The following is a 14,221-nucleotide window of genomic DNA, read 5'->3' on the forward strand; positions in this document are numbered from 1 at the left end:
AGTGTGGCTGCTGAGCAGGACTCATGTTAAGAGTACAGAAAACATGATCCTCTTTGAGGGTGTGTGATATCATATTAGATAGCTCTTCAGGTCATGCATTTGAAACTATATTTCTCTCGGCTTACATATTTGCCTTTTGTTGATCATGCAGTGATAGCCACAGGCAGTAAACTAAAACATGAGCAAAAATGATTATTAAAAATATACCACGCTGCTTCCACGAATAAGGCTGCGGGGTCTGTTGCCATAAAACTCTTAACTTTCACTGTTAACTAACGTTAGTGTTCACAGTTCAGGTCTGCGGATCACAGGCCGACCAATCGTAAGATAACGTTAGAAAACAAGCTTCCAGTTAACGTTAAACTTCATCAAACCGAGCCGTCCACAGCACAGGACAAACTTTAGCAGCTGAGACTGGTGCACAGGGAGCGTGTCCAGCGTGCAGCACAGTTTGTTCTGATGAAGTCTGGCCGTAGCTCGCCTAAGGTTACGGCGGCTGTAGAGCGCATCTGGTGTTCCGCTAATGAGGCTTAGCGTCACTGATCCAAGAACGCCGAATCATCCCCCTCACCCCACGCTATAATCATATGCTAATCGTATTTTATTCTCCTGGGTAGTAACAAAAAAGTACAACTAACAGTTACAAGTCTACACGCCGTGGAAAATCTACAAGTACTCGTTTATAATACGCTTAGCGTTAATTAAACTGCCTGTTGCTGGCAAACTAGCTAAGGTTAGCAAATTAACTAGCCAGTTCAGCTGGCTTAATGTTACGTTAACGCTAGTTACCTCGCTAGCATAAAGTAGTTAGCTCACCAGTAAAATAACCAACTTCATGCACAAAATTTATTGTTTCTTAACTTTTTACAAGCTGAACTACGTCTGTTAATATCAAAAAATACCAATATTCGGTGGCATTTAAATGTCGACTCATGATCGGATAGCTAAGTTAACACGAAATATATGCTTTTACCAAAGTAAATAATGTCTTCTGCATTTAAATATCTAATCGGCAGAATATACGTACTTAAATATTAACTGAACATAAGCATAACTTACCTTTTTATTAACGTCACTCCTCTGCCAATTATCCACGCCGAAGTCAAGTGCTTCCAGCACGTTTTCTCCTCAAGGGATTGGGTGAAGGAGCGCTTGTTTTGCTTAGTGAGTACGTCCAGTAAGGGTGGTCAAACTGTCTACCACGTTTCCCCTATTCCGCCCGCCAGGCATGTCACTCTGTGTCAATCGAGGCAACCCAGTCGGTACGTTTCAGAAAATCGAGGCTTTTCATTTAGATTATATTATTATTATTATTTATTAATATACGTAACACAATATCCCTTATGTATTTCTAGACCGCTGTGACTTTTTTATCTGTGAATTTTGGATAATTCTTGGCCTATTTTAACAGCTAATCAGTGTTAGGAACCATAGGCATGGCGAAATTTTCAGCTTAGCATTAGCATTACTGACATATCAATAAACATACAAAAGCGGGTTAGATGTCGTATTAACTTCACAGTGTATGTCCAAGTGATCATTGTTGATGTTACTGAGTTTACATTACAATCAAGATTTACTGTTATTAACTGCTGAGTACAATAACTAGCTTGGATTTGCAGGTAATTGTTTCAAACGTAGAGTTAGCCGCTAATACCTAGCTTTCCTGTTAGCTGGCTGTTTGCACATGCGCAGTTAAGTCCTACGTGTGTGTTGTCGAGTGGAAGTGTGTGTTGAAGCTATGGCATGGCTCTGCCGATAGGTGGAGGTACTGAGTTACTCCTGCTAAGCACACCTATACACAAACTATTGGTTTTTGTCCATCGTGGGGTCAACCCTGAAAACACTACAGAGCATTTCCCTGACCTTCTTTTCACTGAAAATGAAGTCATCTTAGTGGGGTCCAGCATTTTGGTCCCCACCCAGTGACTGTGCTGTCAGGCTCATGTCCCCACAATATGACAAAGACAAACGCACGCACACACACACACACACACACACACACACACACACACACAAACATGCAGAGATCAAAGGAATAGAACCCTGGTGATCAAAGCAAATGATGTAACAGAAAAAGTACTAAATCCATTACATTACATACAAAACTGCAGCTTCCATGTCAGTCATTCCATTTCAAACCTTTCAGCAAGTGACACACCACTGAGAGAAACCTTCAACCTGTAATTGCTACAAAGTTTCATACTGCACTGTTCAAGAACAACTGATTCTACCTGCTACAAAATGCCTCATTACACTCCAAGGCTCCAAAACAGGAGACCCTATGGACAGCGACCCGCCAGGAATCAGTTCAGCAGGATGGAGTGTGATGCACTTCACTGGGAAATAAGGAGGCTTAATGACCTGCTGAGTGAAGAAAAAAACAGCAGAATCCAACTTGGCAAAGAGTTGGAGGACACAAAAAAACAACTGGCTAAACAAAAGTCTTTGGAAGAAATGTATATCAACAAGGAAAAAGAAACAAGAAGAGAGCTGGAGAGGCTGCAGAAGTACTGCGATGCAGAAACTCTCAGCACCTCAAACATTGTAATTCAAGTGAGAAGCGACATCAAGAAGAAGCCAAAGAAACTCCTCCAGAAAGACTATGAGGAGCTGCAAGTGGCACATATAATCAGCCAGGGGAGGTTTGCATCTGACCTCCAGAAGGAGAAGGAGAAGAGCAAAGTTCTCCAAGAAGAACTGGAGAAGATGAGCGCTTCATACCATGAGGTCACACTGAGGTATGAAGCTGAGGTCCTTCCAGTCAGGCAGCAGGCTGACAACCTTCAGCGTGAGCTTGAGGAGAAAAACAAGTCTCATGCTGACAAGGTGGCACAGGACCTCTATCTGATCCACACCTTGAGGGCTGAGCAGGACACTCTTTGTCAAAAAATGACAAAGGAGATCGAAAACCTCCAGCAAGACAACGATCAAACAGTGAGGCACTTTCAGAGACAGCTGATGGAGCTGAAAAACCAGCTCAACGTTCAGACCTCACTCAACATCAAGCTCTCTGCCGCTCTGGAGGGCGAGAGGGAAGACAATGAACCTCCCCGAAGGAAAATTACCAGACGTGAGGAGATGCCTGTGCACCAGCCTGATGAGAAGCCTGTAGAGGAGGCTGAGGAGATGCTTCTGGACCAGCCTGATGAGAAGCCTGTAGAGGAGGCTGAGGAGATGCTTGTGGACCAGCCTGATGAGAAGCCTGTAGAGGAGGCTGAGGAGATGCTTGTGGACCAGCCTGATGAGAAGCCTGTAGAGGAGGCTGAGGAGATGCTTGTGGACCAGCCTGATGAGAAGCCTGTAGAGGAGGCTGAGGAGATGCTTGTGGACCAGCCTGATGAGGAGGTTGAGGAGATGGATGTAGACCAGCCTGATGAGAAGGCTGAGGAGATGAATTTGGACCAGCCTGATGAGGAGGCTGAGGAGATGGATGTAGATGAACAGTGCAATCAGGAGGAGTCCCTCTGTAAACTCTTGTCTGATCTTCAACTCACAGAGAAGACCGAGGCATCTGTAGAGAACATGCCAGCTATGAAAAAGAGAACTTCAGTCTGGAAAAAGCCCGGCACTTTCTGAGGTTGAGGAAACCACAGAAGTGGAAAAAATATAAGATATATAAAAAAATAAGACGATTCTTTCCACAACAAACATTTGACTTCATACAGTCTGACAATCCAAAATGTCTGCTGTGAAGTTCTGTTCAGTAATTGGAGAAACCTAAACATCAACCTGACAAACATAAATCAATTTGCAAATTAATAAAAAATAAAACATATAGGGCAGCATGGTGGCTGAGTGCTTAGCACTGTTGCCTCACAGCAAGAAGGTTGTGGGTTCATAACCCGGCCTTTCTGTGTGGAGTTTGCATGTTCTCCCTGTGCTTGCGTGGGTTTACTCCGGGTGCTCCGGTTTCCTCCCACAGACCAAAAACATGCATGTTAGGTTGATTGGTGAATCTAAATTGCCCGTAGGAGTGAGTGAGGTTAGATCCAGGTTAGATTAATTGGTCAATGTAAAGTGTTCATGGGTTAACAAAAATAATAAATAAAATAAGACCTATACATTTAAAAACCAATGTGTCCATATGGAGTTTGTATGTTCCACAAGTCTAAATACATGCACATTTGTTTAACTGGTGTCTTTACCCATAGATGTAATGTAGGTGGGACTGTGAACATCCATCTATTAGGCGTTAGTTGATGGGTTTTTAATGCCAATTAACCCTGCTATTATCTTCAAATTTACTAACATCTTTTATCCTTGGGGTCAATTTGACCCCAGCAATTTAAACATACAGAAAATTATTATAATTATAATTGTTACCCAAGTTTATGTGTCAGGTACTTTATGTTTATTTGTTAACTACCTAAATAACCCTTTAAATAACCCCCCTCCCCCACCTTATACATCCAGAATAGCTGATACACGACTATGGAGAAATATGCAGATCACCATAAAATCTTACTGATTAATCTTAAATTGAAAAGAGATATTGTTTTGGTGTATTTATGGCTTTATATTACTTTTGGGGGCATATTTCTGTTATCTACAACATTTGAAATTAAAAACAATTTCTGTTATCAAGAATAATAACGTATTATGTTCGGGGTCAATTTGACCCCAGGAAAAACAAACACAATTTCAAAAATTTAGAAGCATTTTATTTGTAAAACAGATCATCATCATCAGAACATCAACAAGGAACACATAACAGTTCTTTATTCACAAAAAAAATTATAAATAATACATTTAGGTATTGTGTAAGGAATTGTTCTATGCTACTCTAAGTGAAATGCATATGTGTGAGATAGTAAAAAACAAAATTACATAGGCACTAAAATGAGTTTGACAGAATATGAACAGCATATTATTTTTCCTTCAGGCCACCAGAAGGTACATTCCAGCCCTTTGTCTGCTCTACTGTACACATGATGTACAGAGAGTGCATGCACGTTCCTTGCAGACGGATTTCTTGCATTTCACACACGTGTTGCTGGTCTTGGAGTCATTGCTGTTGGGACAGACCTGGCACCTGGCACGTTTCTTGCCCGCAGTGTGTAGCACTGGTGGAGTTGGGGTGTGTGTCTCTGTTTGGATGTCCCTCACAACAGCTGCAGCAGCTACCGAAGCTCTTGGAAGGCACTGTCTTCTCTCGATATGTGTACAGGACACTGAAAACATATGTTAATTTTACGTTTACCCTGTTGTCCCCATCAAATTAGGAAAAGTCATGAAATATGGAACAAAAATATTATGTTAATCATTTATTTAGAGACGTTAAACTTTGAATGGGGTCAAATTGACCCCAAAGATAATAGGAGGGTTAAAACACTTTCAATTAAAGGACTTTATGTCTCTGAGTCAGAAACAACTAGTACAGCTGCTCTCACTGTTCATGTTACATCATCAATTTAAAGTCTATAGTACATTTCTCACGTCAGTATCACTTTCATTTACATTCTCAAACTCTCCTAGACACAGCTGTCACAGGGCTATCAGTGGCAGATGGTCTCAGTATTTAATTGGAATTCCAAAGCTTGTACAAGGACCCACTTCCTGATCAGAAAATCACAGTCTGCAAGCAGTTAGCTGTAACCAACTTCACAGGAAGAAAGATGATGAACAAAGGACAAACATGACATTATAAGGTTGCCTAAAATCAAATCTTATTGGTTGACTACAGGTGGGGAGGGCTTTGGTTTAGACTTTCACCTTCCCTTGTTGGTGCCCTGGGTTGGTCCCAACCCCTCAGCACTTTGCCATCCTCCTCTTCTTATCTTCTTGTCCAGAGCTGCTCCTCATCCTCAAAACATTCTGTGACACAGTACCTAGTACCTCCGTATCCCTTTTACATAAGCCCCCCTTTTATGGTAACTCATCCTTGAAGTCTGTGATTCTCTCATCCCTAACTACACCTTGCCTCTCCCTCTGTAACAGTGTATCATACAGGGCCTCTCTCAGCCTGGCCACTTCACCTTGCCTCCCCTCAGCAACAGTGTATCATATGGGGCCTCTTTTTCTGCAGGCTGATCTTATCTATAGTATCATGCATACACACTGCAGAAGCTATTCCTGTGACCGTTCTTTCCCTGTGACCTTTCCCTGCACAACACATATGTTAGTAATTACAAAATTAGATGGTTAACCCAGCATCAAGTTGTTTACATTTAATTCTCTTGCATTTCTATGGCATTGCACAACACACATGTAAATATAGTATTGTAGTTAGTCATTCTCCTAAACTGCTTATGTGGGTGAATATATGTGTAAGCACCTGTGTATGTGTGTGCGTGTGTTGTAGTGTACATGTGGGTATATACAGTGGGTACGGAAAGTATTCAGACCCCTTTAAATATTTCACTCTTTGTGCCATTGCAGCCATTTGCCAAAATCAAAAAAGTTCATTTTATTTCTCATTAATGTACACTCAGCACCCCATCTTGACAGAAAAAAACAGAAATGTAGAAATTTTTGCAAATTTATTAAAAAAGAAAAACTGAAATATCACATGGTCATAAGTATTCAGACCGTTTGCAGTGACACTTATATTTAACTCACATGCTGTCCATTTCTTCTGATCCTCCTTGAGATGGTTCTGCTCCTTCATTGGAGTCCAGCTGTGTTTAATTAAACTCATTGGACTTGATTAGGAAAGGCACACACCTGTCTATTTAAGATTCTCACTGCTGACATACAGTTAGTACTTCAACCAAAATGCAAAATGTACTTTCTATACGATTAATATCTTATCTAGCATGTCTGCTTCTACCTTTTGCCCACACATCTAGTGTTATTGCATTCAACTGGAATGTGAGGAAAAAGTTACCAAATGTAATAATATATAGGCTCAGTATATGTTAAACTCCACACTGCAATTTACATAAAACAATGTGTGAGTGTCAAAAAGCAGAAAGAAGGAAGTGATTCCTTTTTTTTAACTGAAATGAATTGAGTTTCTTCACATGTACAAAGCCAAGAGAGAGTGAATATAGACCTTTGCTGTATAGTCTGAAACACCACTCATAACAACATGAATTTTTTGCTCTGTAATTGCTTGATTTATAATAAGCAACTGCTAGCACTCAGACAAACTTGTGTTACGTATCTTTACTGTATCATACAGTAGACATCTAAACTGGTGGTGTTTTGTCTTTCTCATGCTGTGGCATCTATACAGCCCTTTGAAATGAAAACATAGTGAGGAAGCATAACCTAATATGTTCTAACAGAAAAACAAAAAGTGATTCTCACATGAGGAAGTTTGCTCTGCACTGTTTACAGGATGATTGTGCATATTGCAAATACTAAAAACCACAATCTGAGGGTTGACAAAATGTCCAACTCCACATGTCTCAGATTCATAAAAAGTATGAATTATTAAAAATTAAACATTAAACATCATTCAAAAAGAAATTAAACATTATTCAGTGGGTTTGATTCCAATCACATTATTCAGCACCTTTCACCTGCAAACCACTGTAAACCCTCTTCAACATTACTATAGGGACTCCAAGAGTTCCTGTCAGAGCTCTGGCTGCAGCATTCTGGATTAAATGGAGCCTTTTTATGGAGTTACTGGGACATCCAGATAGTAATGAGTTACAGTATTCCAGCCTTGAAGTAACAAATGCATAGACTAGTATTTCTGCTTCATTTTGAGACAGGATGTTCCTAATTTTGGAAATGTTGGGCAAGAACTCGTCCTCCTTGGGCCCACTGGGTCATTACAGTTCAGTTGTAATCAGGACCATACACCGTACAGGACCGTTTTGTTACTGAACTTTATTGCCTTTATGTGTTTGGCACCAGTGACATGCTCTGACACTGGGTTCATGCTCTGATAAATAAATCAATCTTTGGAAATATTTCGAATCTGGACTGAAGGATCAGATGCAGCCTCTGTTTTCAATAAGGAAATAAACAAATGCAAAGTTTTTGGCACTGTGGCGTGTCTGCTCATACATATTCCTGTTTCAACCTGCAGCTCTCAACGGATACAAACTGTTCTCCGAAGATGAAGGACTTGCTGGCAAACTTTCCCTTTAACAACATCGGCATTTACACCACAGTCATTGTGGTTTTTACTTACAGGTCTCTACTTACAGGTTTTTACTTACAGTCTTTTAATGGACAGGGACATGTGAGGAAGAACAAAACTGTAGTTTTTATGTGGCTTTGCCAGTTTTCTCCCTATTGGTCTTAATTCTTTGTATGGACAAGACATTTCAGACAAGATTTGTATGGACATGTCCGTGTAAATGTCCGTGGATACGAACATGTCTGTGTCTGTGTCCATGTCCATGTCCATGTACCTGGACATGGACATGCAGTGTAAATTGCAGTGTGGATCTGATTCACTGACAGATAATTTTCTTCCTCTGGTCAACGAAAAGACAGGACCAGGCAGATGTGATATAGCATGAGTCTAGCATCATAATCCATGAAAAATTCACTGATCTTCAACCTGAGTTTATCAATGAACAGACTGTGGAAAATCTGGTTTTGTCTTATCTTTTAGGTTTAGTTTGAAATAAAAGTTTGAGTGATTAATATTTTTGGTTTTTGTTGGATTTGCCATTTAAATGTATGTCAAACAGTAAAACTGCGATTTTTTTGGCAGGGGACAAACTATTATATTGTAATACTCAGGATTATCAGGGCCAAGATAAATGGAAAATAAAAATTGAATATTAAAATCTAATCTATTAGGGGCCTATAATAATTAAAAAATGCCTAAAAATTACACAGATGACATAAACAGTGTGGGCAGTAGTGCAGTGGTGTCACTTTGTCCTCTCAGCAGCACTTTGTTGGTTTGAACCCTGGTGGACCCATCTCTCACCCAGTGCATGCTGGGATTGGCTACAACCCCCCACCCTAAATTGAACTAAGCAGTATAGAGGATGGTCAAATAAACAAGTATTTTTTGTGTTTTTTCTATCCATCCATTTTCTTCCATGGGGGCAGTAGCCTGAGCAGGGATGCCCAGACTTCCTTCTCCCTGGTCAATTCCAGCACTTCCAGGGGGATACCGAGGCAATCCCAGGCCAGCCGAGAGACATAGGCCCTCCAGTGCGTCCTGGGTCTTCACAGGGGCCTTGTCCCGTTTTTTTTATTTGTTTGTTTGTTTTTTGGGGTTTTAGCGTCAAGCTTGTGTCATATCTTTATATGTGTAAAGTACGGTGGCCGACAAGGGCAAAAGCGCCGCAACGGCCCAACGCTGCAAATACAAAAACGCCCTAACAGCCAAAACACATGCAGGAGACAAACGCTGCAAATAGAAACGCAGCAGCCAAACTTTGTTCATAGCCTCCATGAGATCGGGGTCCCCCTACAGGCCTGGCGCACTTCCGTTGTAGCGTTTCTCTCGTGTTTTGGTTGTTGCGGCGCGTTTGGCCTTGTCGATCACCGAAGTCAAGGTTTGTCGGTAGTTTTTACATGTCAGGTAGATAATTTTTAGATTTAGTTCTGCAAACCTTTTGTTGTTTGGTTTTTGTTGGTTTTAAATTTTAAAAAAAATCACACGTAACATTTTAGTCTTATTTTTTTCTACAAAACCATTTGATATAATTTCCATGTTGCTGATAACGTCTCTATACAAACATACAAAGCTGATAGTTCACCTCTTTAAGTCACTTTATGTTGTAGAGACAAACTAACTGACTTATTGTAATAATAATTCAACAAGTTAATTTACGTCAACATCCAAGTGTTTACGAGGAGACGGTAAGCCGCCTGGAGGTGTTCGCCAGGGAGGGCAACGTCCCGAACATCATCATAGCAGGTAAGTCGGAGGAGAAACACCGAGGAGGATTATGATGCTCCCGTTACAGGTCTGCTAGAAAGCTGGGTCAGAATCAGCCAGTGTCATTGTACTGCAGTCTATAATCCTGAGTATTTATACTCTCAGTGTACTGCACAGGTCAGCTGTACCGGTGTGTTTAACATAGAGCCAGGTGTTAGCAGGTAAAGTCAGAAATATGTAAATAATGTTAGAATAATATTCCTTTGGACAGAAAGATAAACTAAAAGACACAATAAAAAATATCAAGGAGAGAACTATATTCGATACGATGACTAAAGAATCCATGTGTTACTGTTTTCTTGTTAGCTTAGCTAATAGTCAAGTCTAACAACGCAGGTACACCTTAACTTTGAACGCATGCGCGCTCCCGCGGCGGGAGATACAAGCTGTGTGCTGCTCAGGTGTCCAGGGGAGGCAAAGAGAACACGTGGTTCAATACCAGCAGTTTGACAAAACATCACAAGACTCATCACAAAGCTGAGTACACGGAGTTTGCTGTTTATTTTTATTTGTTGTTACAAGCAGAGAAGAAGATAAAACCTGTCTTCCAGTTCATTGCATTTTTAGCCTTATAGTTATGTCTCCCAACGTTCTATGACACTTCTGATCAAGTAAACAAATGTAATAGAACATTTTTAGCACATGAGAACAATCATCAGAGGACGCTCATTCTGTTGCCATTCAAAACTATAAGTTGCGTCTCATCGTGCAGCCTCCGAAATGAGACGTGACTTATATCTACGTGTCTCTCTCGCCTCTGTAAAAGTTCTTTGTTCATAGCATCCCTGAGTTCGGGGTCCCCCTATTGGCCTGGCGCACTTCCGTTGTGTTTTCTCTCTCGCAGGTGTTTCGTTGTTGCAGTGCGTTTGCCCTTGTCGGCCACCGTACACCCCAGTCCCGAGCCCATCAGTCAGGTCCAGGTCAATGCAGCACTATATAGTGAACTCAATTAGCTAACAGTTTTGGACACTCTTTTTTTTTTAAATTTTTTTTATTGACAACAAAAATATACAACACAACAAGACATCAATCATCTTGAGATACAAATTCAAGCATCCATAAAGCAGTCGTAGCACAGCTAACAAAATGTAAAAAAAACCCAAAAACAAATAAACTAACAAAATATAAAGGACAAACAAAAAGAAAACAAAGAGGTTAAATCAAATCAAACTCATTCAGCAGTACACACATTTCAACAGCTTTTTGTTTTCAATATGTTCCAGAGAACTGTACCAAAGGTTCACCTCATTCCTCCAATGGTTAAGACAGGGCTTCAGTTTCAGATATCTGCGTTTATGAATAACAAATTTACCCAGCAATAAAAGATTGTTTATAACAAAATCGCCTTTTATATCTTCCAGAAAAATTCCAAATTTCACCATATCCAAATTTAGAGGAGGTAGCTTAAATCTTCTCCCCTGAATCCAGCTCTGTACATCTCTCCAAAAGGAAGATACAAACTCACAATGAAAGAACAGATGATTGAGATCTTCAATTTCAGTTTCACAGAAGGAACATTGATTCACCTCCAAATTAAATTTCTGTCTCAAAAATTCATTGGTTGGATATATTTCATTTAAAACTTTAATCAGTTTTGGACACTCACCCACTACTTTTTTTCTGTCGCCGATTATGACGTAGCACGGGCCGCCGGCGCATGTAGACGTCATTTGGTAGACTTCCTGTTTCAAACTAATTATACTCTAATATAATTCTAACTCTACGAACTCTATTATTATTGTTTTAATAATTTAGTGATAGAAATTAATTCATATCATCATAGTTGTTTTCTTAAAAGGTATAACTTAACTTGACTTTTGGGTGTACTAACTATATAGGGCCCTATATAGTGATATATAGAACATTCAGACACAGCCGAATAATTAGTCTGGAATCTCTTCAGTTGAGATCAATTTCCAGAGGGCAGATAAATAAGCAGATAAACACAGAGGACTGTGTAGAGTCTTTACTAAAAGTAAAGTGAATCTTTTTTTCAGAAAAATGCAGGGAATTGATTTTGTTTCTCCGTGTTCATGGAAGCTTGATATAAAACCTTTGTTCAGTATACAGTTTTTTACAGGAGCCTTTTAGGGGCATTAGTGAGTCCACATACCACTGAAAAAGATGAGAAGAAACCCTGATTGTTAACTTCCAGAAGTAAACTCCAATGAGAATATATTAATCATTGGTTATGGTTGGAAACATTAATTCACCATTTCTGTTGAATAGTTTGTCTGAGTTGTGTTGAAATAACTGGACATGTAGCAGCTAAATGTTACTGTTGGGGTCATGAGGTCAAAAGTACAATTGTTGTCATTGTGTAACATGATTTGAAGACAATACCATGTTTGTGTGAGATGTTTTAGCAGGTGTCTGTTTTACCAAATAAACCAAACAACCTTATGAACTATGTAACTGCACCCACGCACCCTGTGCCTTGTTAGTTCCTCACTATAAAAATAAAGGACTGCTCAGTGAGAAGGGGCAAAGGAGAGTCAAGGTCGCATGCGGGAGAGAGGAAAGTCTCTTCTCTCCATCTGCAACTGAGGCCTATTTTCACTTGCAGACATATACTCGGTACAAAGTTGTCGTGTGTTTCATTGCCTTCAGGGAAAAGAGCCGAGTCAGTGTAGCGTTAAACCTGACAGTTACTGTGCTTTTAAGGAAGCTTCTATTTTGGAAACGAACAGGAAACTGAATGTATGGAATCTTATTGATATAGCACCATATGATATATAAACCTCTTTATGCTGAAGTCTGTGAGGGTCTGATGGGACATTTGGTGCAAAGATTTTATGTCATGACTATAAATGACTAAAACTAACGGTGTGACTGTTGTGGTTCAGGTCCTCCCGGCACAGGAAAGACCACCAGCGTCTTGTGTTTGGCCCGAGCTCTGCTGGGAGCCTCCATGAAGGACGCCGTGCTGGAGCTCAACGCCTCAAACGACAGGTGAGACTGTGACCTGATGGTGGCTCTGCTGGTGTCTGCAGGGGAATTGACGTGGTGAGGAACAAGATCAAGATGTTTGCTCAGCAGAAAGTCACACTACCCAAAGGACGACACAAGGTCATCCTCCTGGATGAAGCTGACAGGTGAGCCGACAGGAAGTGACAAGACAGGAAGCAACACTGTTGTTATTGAGGACTGCTGTGCGGCTGAACACAGCTTGCTGTTCTGTTCTGTTTTGAGATTGTCAGACTTGAGTGTCTGACCTGCAGCTGTGCAGTTTCTGTCACTTCAGCCTCTGTGCTGAACTATTTTGACTTTACATGGACTTCAGGAAACAGTCTAAGTCCTGTTGTGTGTAACAGGGAAACACCAGGTTGCTGTAAATCTTTAGTTCTGCTCAGTTTATTGAACTGTGGTAATGACGCTGACTGGGTTCAGTTCCTGACAGAGCAGGGATCAAGCGCTCGATGCTTTTAGGCTGGTAGAGGCCTCTGTGCTGCTGTCAGTGTTGCTGTCAGGTACAATTTCTCACCCACTGCATGCTGGGATTTCATCATTTAAAGTCAATGTGAAAAATTAGCATTTTGTATAAGTTAAACTTAAAATCTACATTGATTTCTTTTGTGGCAACCATTTCTATATACTATGCTTAAATACTACATATGAATACATATATCATTTTGTAAATAGGGCAATAAATAAATAAATTTTAACTCATTTGATTATTATTTTTTGTCTGGTTTAAATTTAAAAAAGATATCTCATTTAACAGCCATCTTTATTGGGTATGGTTACCATGGTTACAGGTGTTCAAACTGGTTCCTTTACATTGTGACTAAAATCCTGTCCACAGTCTTTAGTGGGAAAAGCGGCACTGATGGATGACTGTTTCAGGTGGAGACTGTAGAAATGGGTAAATATACATACCAGAGATCTGTATTCTTAGATTTGACTTTTATATTTTTTCCAGTTGTAATATATTTTTATAGAAAATAGCTTGTTTTTCATTTTCTTATCCTGCTCCTATTTTGTATCTAGTGTCTTACCTGCTGGTGCGATTATGTGAATGAATATGAATTTCCCCACTGTGGGTAAAGGTTGTTCTCACTGCTGACCTGTGACTCTGCATGCTGAAGCATCTCTGACCTCTGGTGGACAGAAAGCCACAATCTCTCAGGTCCCAGCCAATGTTCCTGAAGTAACAGTACAGATTTCTTAGCAGTACTTTACTCTGACTGTGTGGGATTAACACTGAGTGTTGGTTGGTTGTTCTGATTTTCAGCCAGTTTTGGCTCAGTTCTGTCTGTGTCCCCCTGCTGTCAGGCTGCTCCAGCACTGACACAACCTAGTGTAAAAATGTCTGTTCAATCTGAGCTGTGCTTCCACAATGATGGTGTGTGTGTCTGTCTGTGTGTGTGTGCGTGTGTGTGTGTAAGACAGTATATGTGGTTGTTTTTTGAT

At 40.3% G+C, this 14,221-nt stretch overlaps 1 protein-coding gene and 1 long non-coding RNA gene across 2 annotated transcripts in view; both read left to right on the plus strand.

Moving 5' to 3' along the window:
• The window catches only part of LOC113145485 (replication factor C subunit 2-like), a 76,277-nt gene that overhangs the window by 38,028 nt on the left and 24,028 nt on the right, over positions 1-14,221 (plus strand). The gene's annotated exons all lie outside the window — the stretch shown is intronic.
• On the plus strand, positions 9,733-12,818 carry LOC113145486 (uncharacterized). Its single transcript, XR_003297250.1, has 3 exons — positions 9,733-9,787; positions 12,655-12,760; positions 12,802-12,818. It is a non-coding gene; the product is annotated as an uncharacterized LOC113145486 (long non-coding RNA).

This window comes from Mastacembelus armatus, chromosome 7 (genome assembly GCF_900324485.2).
Source record: "Mastacembelus armatus chromosome 7, fMasArm1.2, whole genome shotgun sequence".
NCBI lineage: Eukaryota > Metazoa > Chordata > Actinopteri > Synbranchiformes > Mastacembelidae > Mastacembelus > Mastacembelus armatus.